This window comes from Castor canadensis, chromosome X (genome assembly GCF_047511655.1).
Source record: "Castor canadensis chromosome X, mCasCan1.hap1v2, whole genome shotgun sequence".
Lineage (NCBI taxonomy): Eukaryota > Metazoa > Chordata > Mammalia > Rodentia > Castoridae > Castor > Castor canadensis.
In genome coordinates, this window is record NC_133405.1 from 132615438 (window position 1) to 132631483 (window position 16046).

The following is a 16046-nucleotide window of genomic DNA, read 5'->3' on the forward strand; positions in this document are numbered from 1 at the left end:
TGTTATTTGAAAGTGGAGTTAGATTAGTTGTAAATGTATATTGCAAACTCTAGAACAAGCAGAAAAAAATTTTAAGTATAACTGATATGTTAAGAGAGGAAATAGATTCATACAAAATGCTCAGTTAAAACCAGAGAAGCTAGGAAAAAGGGAGGGAAGATCAAAACACAAATTTAAAAAATGTGATGACTAGAAGATACTTACAAAGTAGAGATTAATCCAACTGCATCAATAATCACTTTTAAAGTGACTAGTCTAAATACACGAATTAAGAGGCAAAGACTGTCAGAATATATTATTTAAAAGACCCAACTTTATCATTTCAGTTATATTTAAATAAGTACACTTTACATATAAAGATGGATCAGGCTGGAGGTCTGGCTCAAGTGTTAGAGTGCCTGCCTAGCAACACTGAGTTCAACTCCAGTACTGTCAAGAGAAAAAAAAAGTGAAGAGATAGAGAAAGACTGACAATGATAACACAACCCAAAAGAAAACTGTAGTAGCAATACCAATTTCAGAGAAAGCAGACTTCAGAAAATTATCAGGAATGTATCCAGGCATAGTAGCACATGTCTATAATCCCAGCTATTTGGGAGGCAAAGTCTGAGGATCACAGATTGAGGCCAGCCTGGGCAAAAGGTTAGTGGAACCCCATCTCAACAAAAAAGCTGGACCTTGTGGTGCAATCATCTGTCATCCCAGCTACACGGGAGGGATAAGTAAGAAGAAAACATGCAAGGCCTACCCCAAGCAAAAAAAGCAAGACCCTACCTGAAAAAGGACTAAAAGAAAAAGGGCTATGGCTCAAGTGGTCGAGTGCTTTCCTAGCAAGTGCAAGGCCTTGAGCTCAAACTCCAATACCACCAAAATAATAATAACAATAATTATCACAGATAAAGAAGGGTTGTATATAAGGATAGATGAGTTGGTTCCCCAGGAAGATATAACAATCCTTAACATGTATGCACCTAACAATAGTTTGTCAAGATATGTGAAGCAAAACTAATAGACCTACAAAAAGGAAATAGAAAATTCATTATTATAGATGGAAACATCAATGTTCCTCTTTTAGTATATTCACAGATCCGGCTGGAAGAAAATCAGTAAAGACATAGCTGAACTGAAGAGAACCATAAATCAACTGGATAAAACTAACATTTATCAAATACTTAATCCAGTAAAGCAGAATACAAGTTCTTAAGCTCTTGTGGAACATTTACCAAGACAGACCACATTCTGGGCCACAAAATGTATGTTAACAAATTTAAAAGAAAAGAAATCATACAAAGTTTTCTCTCAGACCACAGTGGAATTAAACTAGAACTCAATAACCGAAACATAGTTAGAAAAACACAAAATACATAGACATTAAGCACACTTCTAAATAACACAAATATCAAAAAAAGTCTCAAGAGGAATTAAAAATATTTTCAAGTAAATGAAAATGGAACCTATCAAAATTTGTTAAACACAGAAAAATTAGCATTCAGAGGCAAATTTATTGCATTGAATACATATTATCAAAAGGGAGAAAGACCTACACAGTAGTCTAAGCTTTCACCATAAGAAAATAGAGAAAAATGAGCAATATAAGCCTAGTGCTAGCAGAAGAAATGGTAAAAACTACCTCAGAAACCAATGGGATTTAAAATAGGAAAATAATAAAGAATATCAACAAAATCAGAAGCTGGTTATTTGAAAAGATCAATAAAATTAGGCAGACTAACCAAAACCAAAAGAGAGAAGACACAAATTACTAGTGTCAGACATGAAAGAGAGGTCCATCACGACTGATGTCATGGACACCGAAAACATGATAAAGGAACATTATGAACAACTCTGTCCACAAATTTGATAACATACATGTAAAGTACCAATTTCCCAAGGAATACACTCTACCAAAATATATACAAGGAGAAATGGATCACTTAATTGCCAGAAACTGGTAACAACCAAGATGATGTCAACAGGTGAATGGATAAACAAAATTTAGTATATTCACAGAGTGGAATATTGTTCCATAATGATTTAAAAAGAAAAAAGCTATTGAAACATGAAAAAATGAAGAAACCTTAAGTATATTCTTATGTAAAAGTAGTCACTCTGAAAAGCCTACCCACTAGGTGACTGAAACTGTTTGATATTCTGAAAAGGCAAAATTATCAAATGGACCATGTCAATGTATCACAAAGTAGTCAGTAGGTCACGGAACATGAACCAAGATGCTAAATGTATATCATAACTTCTGATTCTATACAGGAATAAAAGAGTCTGATATTACCTTCCCACTATAAACAACAAAAACACTGGAATATAAGAAAAAACTATTTTGAGATATTGGACAACATACATAACAGGATTATAATCCCTGAAAAAAAAAGAAACAAATAAGGTGAGCCCTACCATCACTCAGACTCTGCCTGCAGGTAGTAACTAAAATATTGCACAGGGTTGGAGAACCCATACACAATATGACAATCTTGTTAAGTGAGGAAGGCTGTTGTTATTAGAATTGGTAGGAGAAACCTACAGAGAGCAATAATTAAAGAAATACACCTGATTCTTGTAAAGCAGGGACTATTTTGGGGGAGATTGGAAGGAGAGAGTGATGGGGGGATGATAATGATCAAAGTATTTTCTGTACATGTATGAAAATAAAGTAATGAAACCTGCTGACAATTGTTTTTAAATGAAGGGGAGACAAGAGTAAGAGACAGAGTAAATGTAATCGAAGTACATTATATACATATATAGAAATTCCACAATGAAACCCTTTGTACAATATACACTAGTTTAAAAAGGGAAAATTATAGACAGTTGAGCCAGGGATGCACCTCAGTGGTGAACTGCTTACCAAGCATTCAGGAAACCCTAGATTCCATGCCCAGTGTGTGAAGAGGGGTAGGTGGGATTGATAGGCCAAAAAATCAGCGGCCACCAGGGTATTGGGATATGAAGAACAGGGAAATTTTAGAGAGGTGAAACTATTGCACACATTGTAGTGTTATGGTAGATACGGAATATTATGCATTTGTCAGGATCTATAGATCTGTACAGCACAGTGAACTTTAATGTAAACTGCACTCTTTATTATAAAATATTAGTTAATTAATTGCAACAAATATAACACATTAATGCAGGATGTTAATATTATAAGAAACCATGGAAAGGAATGAGGATATGTGAGAATTCTACATACTACTGCCTTAATTTTTCTAATTCGAAAAACTAATTTTTTTTTCAAAAAAAAGGCTATCAATTTCAGATACCTTTCAAACCTACCACAAATAGTAGCAGTAGTAGCTACCAACTGTGTTTCGTGTTTGCTGCATATTTCTCTTTCATTGGCCTTCTTTATCACCCTGAGATCACCAGAAGTGAAGCCTGAGTGTCCCCTTTCCATTCATTGTATTGTTTTCTCTTGCACGACAGGTAGCTGTGCTTGTATTTTGGCATTCAGTATTGGCCACCACTGCAGAAATTGCTTTGCAATTACAGCCCTCTCTTTCACTAAGCTTGAACATAGTCCTGGGTCATTGTCACCATAATTCCTAATTAGTTGAAGTTTAGCACAATAAAAGCTTACTATTTTCCGTATCTGAACTAGATACCTAAAATTCATTCTATGGTAGCTGTAACTGCCTCAAGTTTCTCCTGGGATCTTCAACTATTCTTAGGACAAATATCCAATATTTGTTCTTATTTTAAAAAAAACTTTTTAAAAGTACTGTTTTGTTCCTAGCCCATTTCATAAAAAATGGAATTTTTTTGAGTGATAGTGTTTCCTTTTTGTACACCCATTCACGCTAGAAACCCTCAAAACTCTTGAAATAATGAACTTCTCTCCCAGTTTTATGGTATGGAGCAAAGATCAGAAAACTTTTCTTGTAAAGGGCCAGATAATAAATATTTTTGACTTTGTAGATTTCTGTTACAATTATTCAATTCTGCCTTTGAATCATGAAAGCCAAGTACACAATGTGTGAACAAATGAACAAGATTGAGTCTCAATAGCTTTCATCTGTAGTAGAGTCTATTATGCACTGATAATTGGCTGTTTTTCTTCCTTGTCTCACTCATCCCACTCCCTGAATCAATGCTGTTTGGGATCACCTCCTAAATAAAGAGTTTGCTAGAAAACTAGAAAATGATGTCTCAGGGTCAATACCTGAGGTAACCCAAACTTAAGACAGATGCAAATGAAAAGCATTCATAGAAATCTGTTTTACCTACTTAAATGGTGAAAATGGTCTAGACTAAGACTGATGGTGAGAAAAGTTGTGAAAATAAAATGAGAAAGTAGATATAACAGTACGGGAAAGGCAAAGTACTCCACAAATATAAAAGCATTAATATTATGGTTGTCATTAGAGTCTTAAGCCAGGAAATTGTTCGATTAAAAACACCACCGATTCACAACTATCTATAATTGTGAAGTCAAGCAGCAATATGAATATTATAAAACACATGATTGAAAAATTAATAACAAAATCAAACAACATTATATAAAACTTAAGCTGTATTTTTCACACCTTGTTATGTATTCTTCCCCAAAAATACAATAAGGTTTGCAGAGTAACGTAATATCCATATATATACTAGCTAGAATGAACAAAAATGTAACATTTTGTAGTATTTGTTTTATATTTCTTTAAAAAATAAGCAAAAATTATGGAAGCAGTTGAATTTTCTTTTGTAATCTTAATCTGTCCTAATTTCCTCCCTCTTTTCCTAAAGGCAATGAAACTCATTGGTGTGTGTTAGTCATGTTCACGGCTTCATGATTTCACTCCCTATGTATATTTCTGAAAGGAATATACATTGTAAGTTTTGTGATAATAAGATGTACAGAAATAGAATCATAGCAAAGCATTCTAACTTGATGTTGTCACTCAAGCGTATGATCGAGACCCATCTACATTGCTATGCATTTATTGAGTACATTCACTTATCTTTTGGGGAGATCCTCCCTCTACTGTAGAAGGAACCAATTTAGAAGGCCTTTATTAAAGACCTGTGATTCTCAACTTGGGGCTATTTTGACCCCCAGTGACAATTGGCAATGTCTGGAATCATTTTGGATTATCACAGCTGGGAACAGAGTGCTACTGGCATCTAGTGAGTAGAAACCAGAAATGCTGTTAAACATCATACAGTGCACAGAATGACTCACAAAACAAAGAATCATCTGGTCCAAAACAGTAATAATGCCAAGGCTGAGAAACAATGAGATAGATGAAAGTCACATACTCTACATTCTTGAAGAATTCCGGGATGTAAATAACCCAAACACAGACCATTCAAGTTAAGATAGCACATGATCTGCCTGAGGAATCATCAAAACTATGCCTTTACTGCATTAGAGACTAGTTTCTTTCATGTGGGTTTTATACTATCTTATGGCTAATAATTATTGCTTATTTTTGAGGAGTTGTATGTATACGCATGTATTGTGTGTGTGTGTGTGTGTGTGTGTCCACAGTTCTTCTCATTTTGCATATGCTAGAGGAACAGATATGACACCATGGAAGAGCCAGAAAGCAGGACAGGACCTCTTACTATTTCCTTTCTAAATTACTAGCCTCTTCTTTTGCATGATTTCTTCAATGTCTTCAACTTTCACCACTTGTTCTCTTTCCATCTACAGCTTTCTCACAGAGGAGAGTAGAATAGCTAAATAAACAAAATTAAAATTAATAATGAACAATTTATATATATCAAACTATTAAAAGACACAGAGTGGTAGCACTCGCTTGCCTGCAAACCTGCCTGTAATCCCAGCACTCTGGAGACAGAGACAGGAGGATCTTGAGTTCCAAGCCACAATGAGCTACATAATGAGACTATCTCAATAAGTAAATAAATAAATAGGTACAAAAAATCAAAGAGAGTGGGTGCCAGTGGCTCACGCCTGTAATCCTAGCTATGAGGGAGGCAGGGATCAGGAGAATCATCGTTCAAAGCAAGCCCAGGCAAATATGTTTGCGAGACCCTATCTCAAAAAAAAAAAAAAAAACATACAAAACAGGGCTGGTGGAGTGGTTCGTGGGGTAGAGTACCTGCATAGCAAGCATGAGGCCCTGAGTTCAAACCCCAGTACTGATAAAAAAAATCAAAGAGAAAGGTAAAATTTTATAGGATACATCAGCAAGGTTGTAGAAAAACAGAAACACACATCCATGCTAGTGTTATTGGTAAAATCTTTTTAGGAAACATTTTGATATATTATCAAATCATAAACTTGTTTTGACTCATAAACCCTCTAATCCAAATGTATATTATTGGATTACTGTATTTCTCCCAATTCTAAGTTTCAATTTTAAGATACAATATCAATTTGATAATAACTTTTAATGGTGAAAAAAGAATTACTGCCCTCTTAATACTAAAATGTAACTTAATATATTTAAAAGAAGAAAAATGTGCATCTTGGAATAGAGGAAATATAAAAATTTAAGAGTGGAAAATTCATATGTATGGAGACATAGTAGAGTGTTTTATAATTTTGAAAAGTAGAACTGGTATCTAATAACAAGGAAATTATTAAATAAAATACATATGCAATACATAAACATGATGAACATAACACAGCTATTAAAACTTCTAGGATAAAAATGTAAGATCAAGGGAAAGTACTTCTAAAGAATGTTATAAAATGAATAAATTGTATGTAGTTTTATCAACTTAGAAACAATATTTGTATATAGATAAGTTTAAAGGAACTCCAAACACATAAAAATCATTATGTTGCTGAAATATTAGAACCACATGTATTTTTATATATCCCCATATACTTAAAAAAACACTTCAATCACAAATAAGAGTTCCTATAAGCATTCCTATCTTTTTATTGCATATATTTAATATATACGAGATATTTTTATAAACATATACTTAGTGAAAGGATTGCTACAGTCAAGGAAATTAGCATATCCATCTCTCACATAGCTTTCTCTCTTTTCTTTTTCTTTCCCTCACTCCCTCTCTGGCTTCTTTGTAATAAAATTACCTAAAATCTACTTTCAGCAAATTTCCAGTATGCCATACAGTGCTATTAACTGTCATCCTCATGTTGCACATCAGATTTCAAGACTTATTCATCCTACATCACTGCAACTTTGTACCTTTTGACCTACCTCTTCCCAGTTTCCCTCACCTCAGTCTTATCTTGCTAGTCAATTTCTTCCCTATTTTTTTCCTTGGGTCTGATTTTTCTCCTCTCCTTGACACAGCAGGTAATTTAACATTTAACTGGGCAGCAAGGAAGAATCCACAGTACGATTTTTGCTAATGACACACAATGTGCTTACATAATAACTCCACACTCTTTTATAAGTAAAGAATATAACTAGGTAGCCAATGAAGACGAGAACCAAGAAAGCAATCACTCTGGTCTCTACCCAAGAACCCTGCCCAGACCTGCAGTAATTAAATACATTCCAGAGAGGGAAGAGACTGGAGATTGTAGCACCTGGTTACTGGCAACAAACACCATCTTTGGGGTGTTGGTACTTCTCTTTCCTCACATGGTGCTATAGCCCTGCCAGAATTATAATTTTAATCTAGGAATTAATTAAACTTTCCAGTTTAAAACAGTGGCAGCCCATCCTGTTACACGATAGCGTGAAATAGATATATAGGAGCATACTAATCACTTACATGTAAGTATGTTCTGCCTATGAAAACTCAAACTATGAAAGCCCTATACCAAGCAGGTGAACTTTTTTGTATTTCAGAAATCACTACACCAGGTGGCCAAGAGTCATCTCTATTATTTCTACTTTATCTTTTGCTCCAGAAACCCAGTCAAGCCATCTTTTCCATCAGCCACTTCATGGAAATGGATATTAGTATTCTGATCCTACACTTTCTAAAACTATTTTTAAACTTTTATTTTGAGATCTCAAATATATAGAGGTACAAAAATAGTACAAACAACATGCATGTATCCTTCATCCAGCTTCACCAGTTATGTTTTGCCACATTTGTGCTCACTCTCCTCTTTCTTCTCTCTCTCTCTCTCTCACACACACACACACACAATCCTTTACCCAGAGATGCTTCAATATCTTCTAACAATTTCATCATCTAATATAACTACAGTGTAATTCTTAAATTTAGCAAATGATGATATGTACTTAGTAATATTATCTAACATGTTTCTTAATTCAAATTTTACCAAGTCTCAATAATTTTCATTAAAAAGGGTTTAAAAACATAGTTGAATAAAATTAAAATCACTTTTTAACATTTGCAGTGCTTTTAAATCATATTTACAGTAGTGACTTGGACTTACTTCTTACCTAATGGATTTTCTTTTTGAGACAAGATCTTGCTATGTAGACTGGGTTGGCCTCAAACTTTCAATCCTCCTGTCTGAGCCTCCTGAGCCCTGGGATTATGGGCATAGGCCACCATGTCTGGATGAATTGATTTTGATACTGTCAGGACTTCTATGCACTTCTACTTCAAACATCTTTATTTGAATAATATTTCTGTCATTTATAATACATTTGTGAGTGAATTTTATCAGAGAGTTTAGCACACTCAGAGCTCATCTTTAAGTGAGATTGTTTCTATAGCTTTCAAACATGCCTTGATGTAGAATCATTGAGTCACACACAGCCTTTCTTTTCAAAATATTAAGCATGCTATCTCTTTAGTGCTGTACCATCTGACAATCAAGCAAAGTCTTATGCACTGTGGGTAACCCCCTTTTCTCCCCCTGAAAACTGATGGCATTTTATCTTTGAAGTTTGAAATACTTGTTGTTCACATCTAGGTACCACATTTTTGTCTGTTTTAACTTGACTGTAACAAAATTGAGAAAATATTTTTCCTCAGCTTTAGAAAATTATATTCTTTTCTCCAAATATTGCTTCTCTTGCATTTGTTCTGGACTTTTCTTTTAAATGTCAATCTATACATTGAATCTCTAGTTTCTGTGATTCATAACTACTTTTCCTAAGGCACTACTACATAGGTCTTAGGACAAATATATTACACTGTGAGTTCGAAACTTCCTAGTATAGTTCTCCTGGTAAAAGTGGGATACCTCATTAGCAGTTAGGAATGGGACGACAGCTATACTTCTCTTCTTTCTAACGCCCAGCCAAGTAAAATATATGCCAAGTACCAGGGTTTTTTGGCTTTTATCATTTGTTTTGAGGCAAGGTCTTGCTATGTTGCTCAGACTAGCCTGGAACTCATTAAGTAGCCCAAGCTGACCTCAAATTAGCCATTCTCCTGCCTAAGCATGTCTTCACAGGCATGCTCCACCACACCTGACTGAGGCAGTTTTTGAGGCCTCTCACTTCATAGAACTGGATGGAGGCTGAAGGTGCCAACCTCATTTTTTTGGATACGGGACTTTCAGTAACCTCTCATCGAGATGACAGTCGTAAGTCACCCACCACAGCCACATCTGAGCAAGTGAATTTGTTTATGCGGCTGCCAGCGAAGAGCAACCTCACAAACTGGGCGCTCCAGTTGATCAGGCAGGGAAGATGTTGATGTAGTGCCCGGATGTTTGTGTAATGCCCGGGTATTCATGAAATGCCCGGATGTGCATGTAGTGCTTGGATGTCAGAGCTGCCATGGACTGCACAAACTAAGCACTCTAGTCACAGTGTCCAAATGTTCATATACTGCCCCGATGTTTGTGTAGTGCCCACATGTTCGTTAAATGCCCGGATGTTCGTGTACTTTCTGGATGTTCATGACATGCCCAGATGTTTGTGTAGTTCCCGAGTATTCGTGAAATGTTTGTGTAGTGCTTGGATGTTGGTGTTACATTGAACCACACGAACTAGATTCTCTGGTCACAGGACGTGTCTGGGTGTTCATGTAGTGCTCAGATGTTCAAGAAGTGCCTGGTGTTTGTGCTGCATGCAGATGTTCATGAAATGTCCAGATGCCTGTGCAGTACCCGGATGTCTATGCAGCGCTCTATTCATGAAGTGCCCAGATGTTCTGATAGTTCCTGTTGTTCATGGAGTGCCCGGATGTTGGTATAGTTCCCAGATGTTCTCAACGTGTCCGAATGTCCATGCCCTACCCAGATGTTTATGAAGTGTCCGAATGTTCATGTAGTGCCTGAATATTCATGAATTGCCCGTGTGATCATGCAGAGTTCGTGTAGTTTGCAGATGTTCATGAAGTGCCCAGATGCTTGTGCAGTGTCTGCATATTCACGAAATGCCTGATCGTTAATGAAGTGCCCAGATATTTGTGTAGTGCCGGATGTTCGTGTAGATCCTGGGTGTTCATGAACTGCCTGGATGTTTGTATAGTGCCTGGATATTAGTGCTCCCTTGAACCACACAAACTAGATGCTCCAGTCACAGAAAGTGCCCAGATGTTATAGAGTGCCTGGATATCAGCTCAGTGCCCAGATGTTCATGAAGTGCTTGGATGTTTGTGTAGTACCCGGATGTTCACGAAGTGTCTGGATGCCGGTGAAGTGCCCAGATGTTCATGAATTGTCCATTATTCCTGCAATACCCAGATGTTTGTTTAGTGCCCGGATGTTTGTCTAGTGCCCAGATGTTGACGTAGCCAAGATGCTCATGAAGTGCCCGTATCTTCATATAGTTCCTAGATATTGGAGCTGCCTTGATATTTACAAATTAGATGTTCCAATAGGCAGTGTCTGGATGTTCATGAAATGCCTGGATGTTAGTGCAGTTCCCGATGTCACACATGTAGTCGAGTATGTATGCTGGTGCAAGAAGTGGTGCAGGGCACCCGGCAAGGACTTGCATGGATTCCACAGCCTATGGAGCCCAAGAGGTGGAACTGGGCTGCAGGAGCAGAATCTCGGCATTGTTTTTAAATAACAATTTATCTACCTGATCCAAGACCCCATGCAAGACCATGCATTACATTTTACCCTCTTGTCCTTTTAGTTACTTTTAATTTGGAACAGTTCTTTAGTCTTTTATGGCATTGACACTTGGACGTGTTTTTGCAATACTGGAGGGTCGAATCCGGAACCTCACACTTGCTAGGCAAGTGCTCTACCCCTGAGCTACATTCCCAGTGTTAGCAGTGACAGTTTTGAGGAAGACAGCCCCACTCTTTTTGTAACATGTCTCTCCTTTCGGGGTTGTCTAGTGTTTTCTTATTAGAATCAGCTTATGAACTTGTAGCAGAACTTACCAAGTGATGTTGTCTGCGTCCTAAGTGTATTGTATCAGAAGACATGCCACATAAGTTTAGTGTTGACTTTGGTTAAGATAGGATCCTCCAGGCTTCTCTACTATAAAGGTACATTTTCCTGTATTGCAATTAATAAGGATCACTAATAAGGAGACACTTTGAGTGAGTAAATTATAATTTATTTTTGGTTCCTGTTCACCCCTGGGTATTTCACAAGCACTTTAATTACAACACAACAGAAACCAACTTCTTTAGCTTCACCCCACCTTGCTCATCTTTCTAAATTTTCTAGCTCAACTGGAAGCATCGCCATACACCCAGATTCTCCAGCTAGAAACCACAAGTGTTGTTAACTTCTCCCTACACCCTGACAGCCAAGAAATCCTACTGCTTCTCAGAAGTATCGCCCAAATTGGCACCTCCTCTATTTCAGTACTTCAACAGCCTCATAACCAACCACTGATTCCAGGTTGTTGTCTGTGTTCTAGGCCATTATCTATGCTCTGCCCAGATTTTTTTCCCCTAAACCTAAACCTGATGCGGTCACTCATTGCCCTGTTTAATATCTATTATCTATTTGTTGACTGTATTTTTTATATAGAAATGTTCAGGATCTATAGAATATTATTTAAAGCTCTGTAATTTGGCTTTAATCTACTACCCCATCCTTCTGTATTCCTTTCTTTTCCTCTAAACTCCAACCAAAATGGATTAATGATTTCTCAAATTTTTCAAGCTCATTGCAAACCTTATGCTTAATTCCTGTTATTTCCTCAACTGGTGATGCCAGTTGAGAGTCAAACTCTCATTTATTCTTTCCAGACTTCTATGAGTTATAATGCTCTCTTTGAAGATTTTCCTATCCTCTTCTTCACAACGGTAGGTTGCCCTCTGCCCTGCCCAATACAGTTCTCAATTATCAAGACTGTTTCTTACTCAATATTGGGCCACTAACACTTAGCAGTTCATAGTGTAAGAGTGAAGAGTTTGTTATAATAAACTGACAAAGATTAAATAAGAGAAAAGGTATACAAATTTATTAACATACAAAAAGGAGTGGGGATCACATATTACCCATCCACAGAACATTATCTGCAAAACTATATCCCTTTTTCTATAAGGGAGAAGAATACAAAATGTGGACAGTTTCGAAGGTTTATAAATAATTACAAAGGGAATGAGTGGTATTGCAGATAATCTCTTTGGAATCTGAATGAGCCCAAGAGATAGACATTATCTTGTATCAGTTGTAGCTACATTCCACCATCTTCTGAAATAGATAATAGGTTTTGGAGGTGAGGGTGAAGGTCTGGTAGACAATTGTGTTTCCTTTGCAGTCTGGCTTTAATGCAGAGGAGGGGGAATTGCAGGGAAAGAGAGCCTTTTCCAATCCCCTTGAGGTGAGAAGAGCAAGAGTGTTTTTAAGGCCTTTTAATTTTCTCTAGGTTCAAACTACTCAGCATGCCATATTTTAGGGGTATCCTTCTGAGCCCCAACAGTAGTATTTCATACATGTTTTTTGAGCAAGTGAAAAATAGTGTGGCTGACAGTAAACCTCAATAGTTGTTTGAAGGGACTCAACACTGGATATAAAGCTTTGCATATAACTGTGAAAGACAGTTTCCACTTCAAAAACTGCTTTATTTGTAATTGGAAGGTTTAAGACTATGAAATAAATATGAGAGCCAAGTAAATCTCCACTCCACACACATATTTACTAGTTGTATAACAGAACATGGTGGGTTGGCCTCTTAGTGAGGGCAAAGCCAATAAGAGCAACTAAGAGATGAAAGAATACAGGCAAGTTTATTACTTGCAGCAAGTCAGGAGAACATTGGAGATAACCCTTAAAGCAGCAAGGTACAGCTTCTCTGTTCACTGTACAACCCAGAGGCATCAAGTCAGTTGTCTATGTTTTTTCTTTCTTTCTTTGTCTTTTTGTTTTTTTGTCTGTTTGTTTGATGGTACTAGGATTTGAATTCAGTGAAAGCATTCTACCATTGATCTATGACCCTAGCCCTTTTTGCTTTAGTTAATTTTCAGGTTAATTTTCTTGCATTTTTTTTTCCTGGGTCTTCCTCACAATCCTCTTACTTAGGCTCCCTGTATAGCTGGAATGACAGAAGCAGGCCAACACACTCAGCTTTTTCGTTGAGATAGGGTTGCCCTAACTTTTTGCCCAGGCTGGCTTTGAATCATAATCCTCTTGATCTATGCCTCCTGAGTAGCTGGGATTAAAGTGTGAGTCACTGTGCCTGGCTCAATTGTCTGTATTTCTAATAACTTCTTTCTCCACATAATTCTGAGTTCACCAAAAAAATACCAGTACATGAATGGTGATGAGGTTCAAGATATGCTGCCTCCCAAAATGGTACCTCCTCTACCCAGAGGAAAAGAATGCCCCATTTTCTGAAGACACAGAGATATAAAGAAGAATCTGAACAAGCAGACTTCTGGACAGAAGTACAATTGTTTGTCTTCCAATCGTACTTCTGTCCATAAAAATAAGTTTTCCTTAATTCTTTGAGCACTTCATTCTGAAGACATCCATGTCAGATAACTCATATTAAGTAAATTTGCATGCTTTTCTCTTGTTAATCTTTTACATTTTCCTCAGCCATGAAACTTGCAAGAAGCAAGAAATCTTTTCTCCCTTACAGTGGATACTGGAATGTGCTAAAACCTAACTCTCAAACTGTGGTTCAAGTGCCAGTAGCATTGACATCAACCAGAAGCTTGTTGGAAATGTGGAATTTTAAAACTCACCCCAGACCTATGAACTCAGAACGTACATTTCAACAAGATTTACAGGTAGTGTGTGGTTTTTATATTAATTCTAGGAAATATTATTCTAAAATACATTCCATGCTCTCAAGGTTTATCATTTTCCCCCCTGAGTGTTTCAGAATCACCATGAGCCACAAATCCAAGGTCAGCCCCTCATGGGGTGACTTTATTTGGGATTACATTGATGGAATGTTTTACACACAGAGAATAAAACCCTGAGGATATGGTCTGGAAGGAGAGAGTGAAAGAAGGAAATAGTTGAATCACTTTGTGTGCGTGGAAAGCAAGCTGTTTTTCTCTGAGCAACTCCATTTTATAAAACAGAAGTTTTCCCTGAGCTATTCCATTTTGAGTGCTAGTACTAAGACAGAATGAGTTGGTAACTTGTCTGGGCAAGCAGGTTACTGTCAGGTGTTGATCATGCAGAATTTACTGGAAAGAGCAATCCCAAGCTGCACAGCACAGTCATAAAGCACAGACTGATAAATAACGTATTTGCACTACTAAAACATTACTTTGAACTTATCAAAAAAATTAAGAGCACATGAACTTTTCAAAAACCTATCAGAAACTGTTAAGCAACACAGGATAAAGGGGAAAGGGTAAGGAAATGTAGTGGAGGGGGGTTACATTGACCTAAGAACAATGCATATACAAGTATAGTACCAAGGCAAAAATCCCACTGAACCATGAACAGATACCTAAACAACAAAGGACAAGAATAAAAAACAGGTCATACTAAGGGGAAGACATTAACAGGAGGGGGAAGTGTAAAAGAAGGAAGTAAAGAAGGTAAATATGGTTGATGTACTTTCTATATAAGAATGAATATAGAATTTTAAACCTGTTGAAATCACAAGAAGGGGGCTAAGGTAGAAAGGAGAAAAATGGAGGGGATGAGCTTATTTAGGATATAATACATATATACATGGAAATGTCATAATGAAACTCCCTGTATAGCTATCTTAAACAAACAAAAATGTCTTCTTTCAAAAGGAAAGGACAGAAAGTAAAATAGGTCCTGTCTGGAGGTTGGTACCAGTGGGAGGGGGAAGAATATAAGGACAAGGTGAAGGAGGGTGAATATGGTGGAAATGTTATGTATTCTTTTATGAAAATGAAAAAATGAGACCTATTGAACTATTCTAAGAAAGGAGTTAAGAGGGATAAAGAAGAATGATGGAGGGGGTAAATTTAAGATATAATGTAAGAACTTTTGTAAATTTCACAATGTACCTCCAGTACAACAATAATATGACTTAAAAAAAAGATCAGAGAAATCAGGCCTATGAGTATATCAAACACACCAGACCAACATAATGCAACCTCCTCCTTGAAACAAAAGGAGAAACACCTAGGACTGTGGCATGGAGGCATACACTGATCTGTCATCTTATCAAACCACCTGGTGTATGTCATGAAATTGCCAGGCAACAAACTTCCTGTTCTGTCCCTGGGCTCTGCTATTCATTCCCCTGTTTGATGCTGCCCAATTCCAAATTGCAAGTGGTAGGGACCTTCCACAAGTCAGCTCTGAGTGTAATAGCCCTTGCCTGACAGCTCTGACTGGGTTTGTTAACCCCTTAAGAACACCTTCAGTGTTCTTTGCATCTGAATGGCTCTATGCCTTTGCTTTGGATCAAGCCTCTTTAAATCCTGTGGCAGCTTTAAGCCTTTTCTCAGCCTTTATGTTACTTATACATTGTGTGAAATGTGATTGGTTGAGTGTTACAGATATTAGTAATTATGATTGGAATTGAATAAAGTATGTATAATTGCTAGGTGCCAGTGGCTCGTGCCTGAAATCCTAGCTACTCAAGAGGCAGAGGTCAGGAGAATTATGGTTCAAAGCCAGCCCAGGCAACTAGTTCACAAGACCTTATCTCAAAATACCTAACACAGAACAGGGCTCCTGGAGTGGCTCAAGTGGTAAACCACCTGCTAAGCAAGTGTGAGGCCCTGAGTTCAAACCCCAGTGCTACCACCAAGAAAAAAATCTTTTGATTGCTGATTTCTGTAGTTACCACTTTCAAGTGAAATCAGGAGTACTGAGCAAGGCAAAGCCAATGAAACTGATGTTGCTTGTGAATTGATTG

The 16046-nt window shown here is 37.1% G+C and overlaps 1 long non-coding RNA gene across 1 annotated transcript in view; it reads right to left on the reverse strand.

Annotated features, from left to right (window-relative positions):
• LOC141419836 (uncharacterized) overlaps window positions 1-7290 on the reverse strand; it is a 42870-nt gene extending 35580 nt beyond the window's left edge. Inside the window, exon 1 of the long non-coding RNA XR_012444550.1 lies at window positions 7160-7290. This is a non-coding gene — a long non-coding RNA (uncharacterized lncRNA). The remainder of the gene's footprint in view (window positions 1-7159) is intronic.
• Window positions 7291-16046: the final 8756 nt, after the last annotated feature.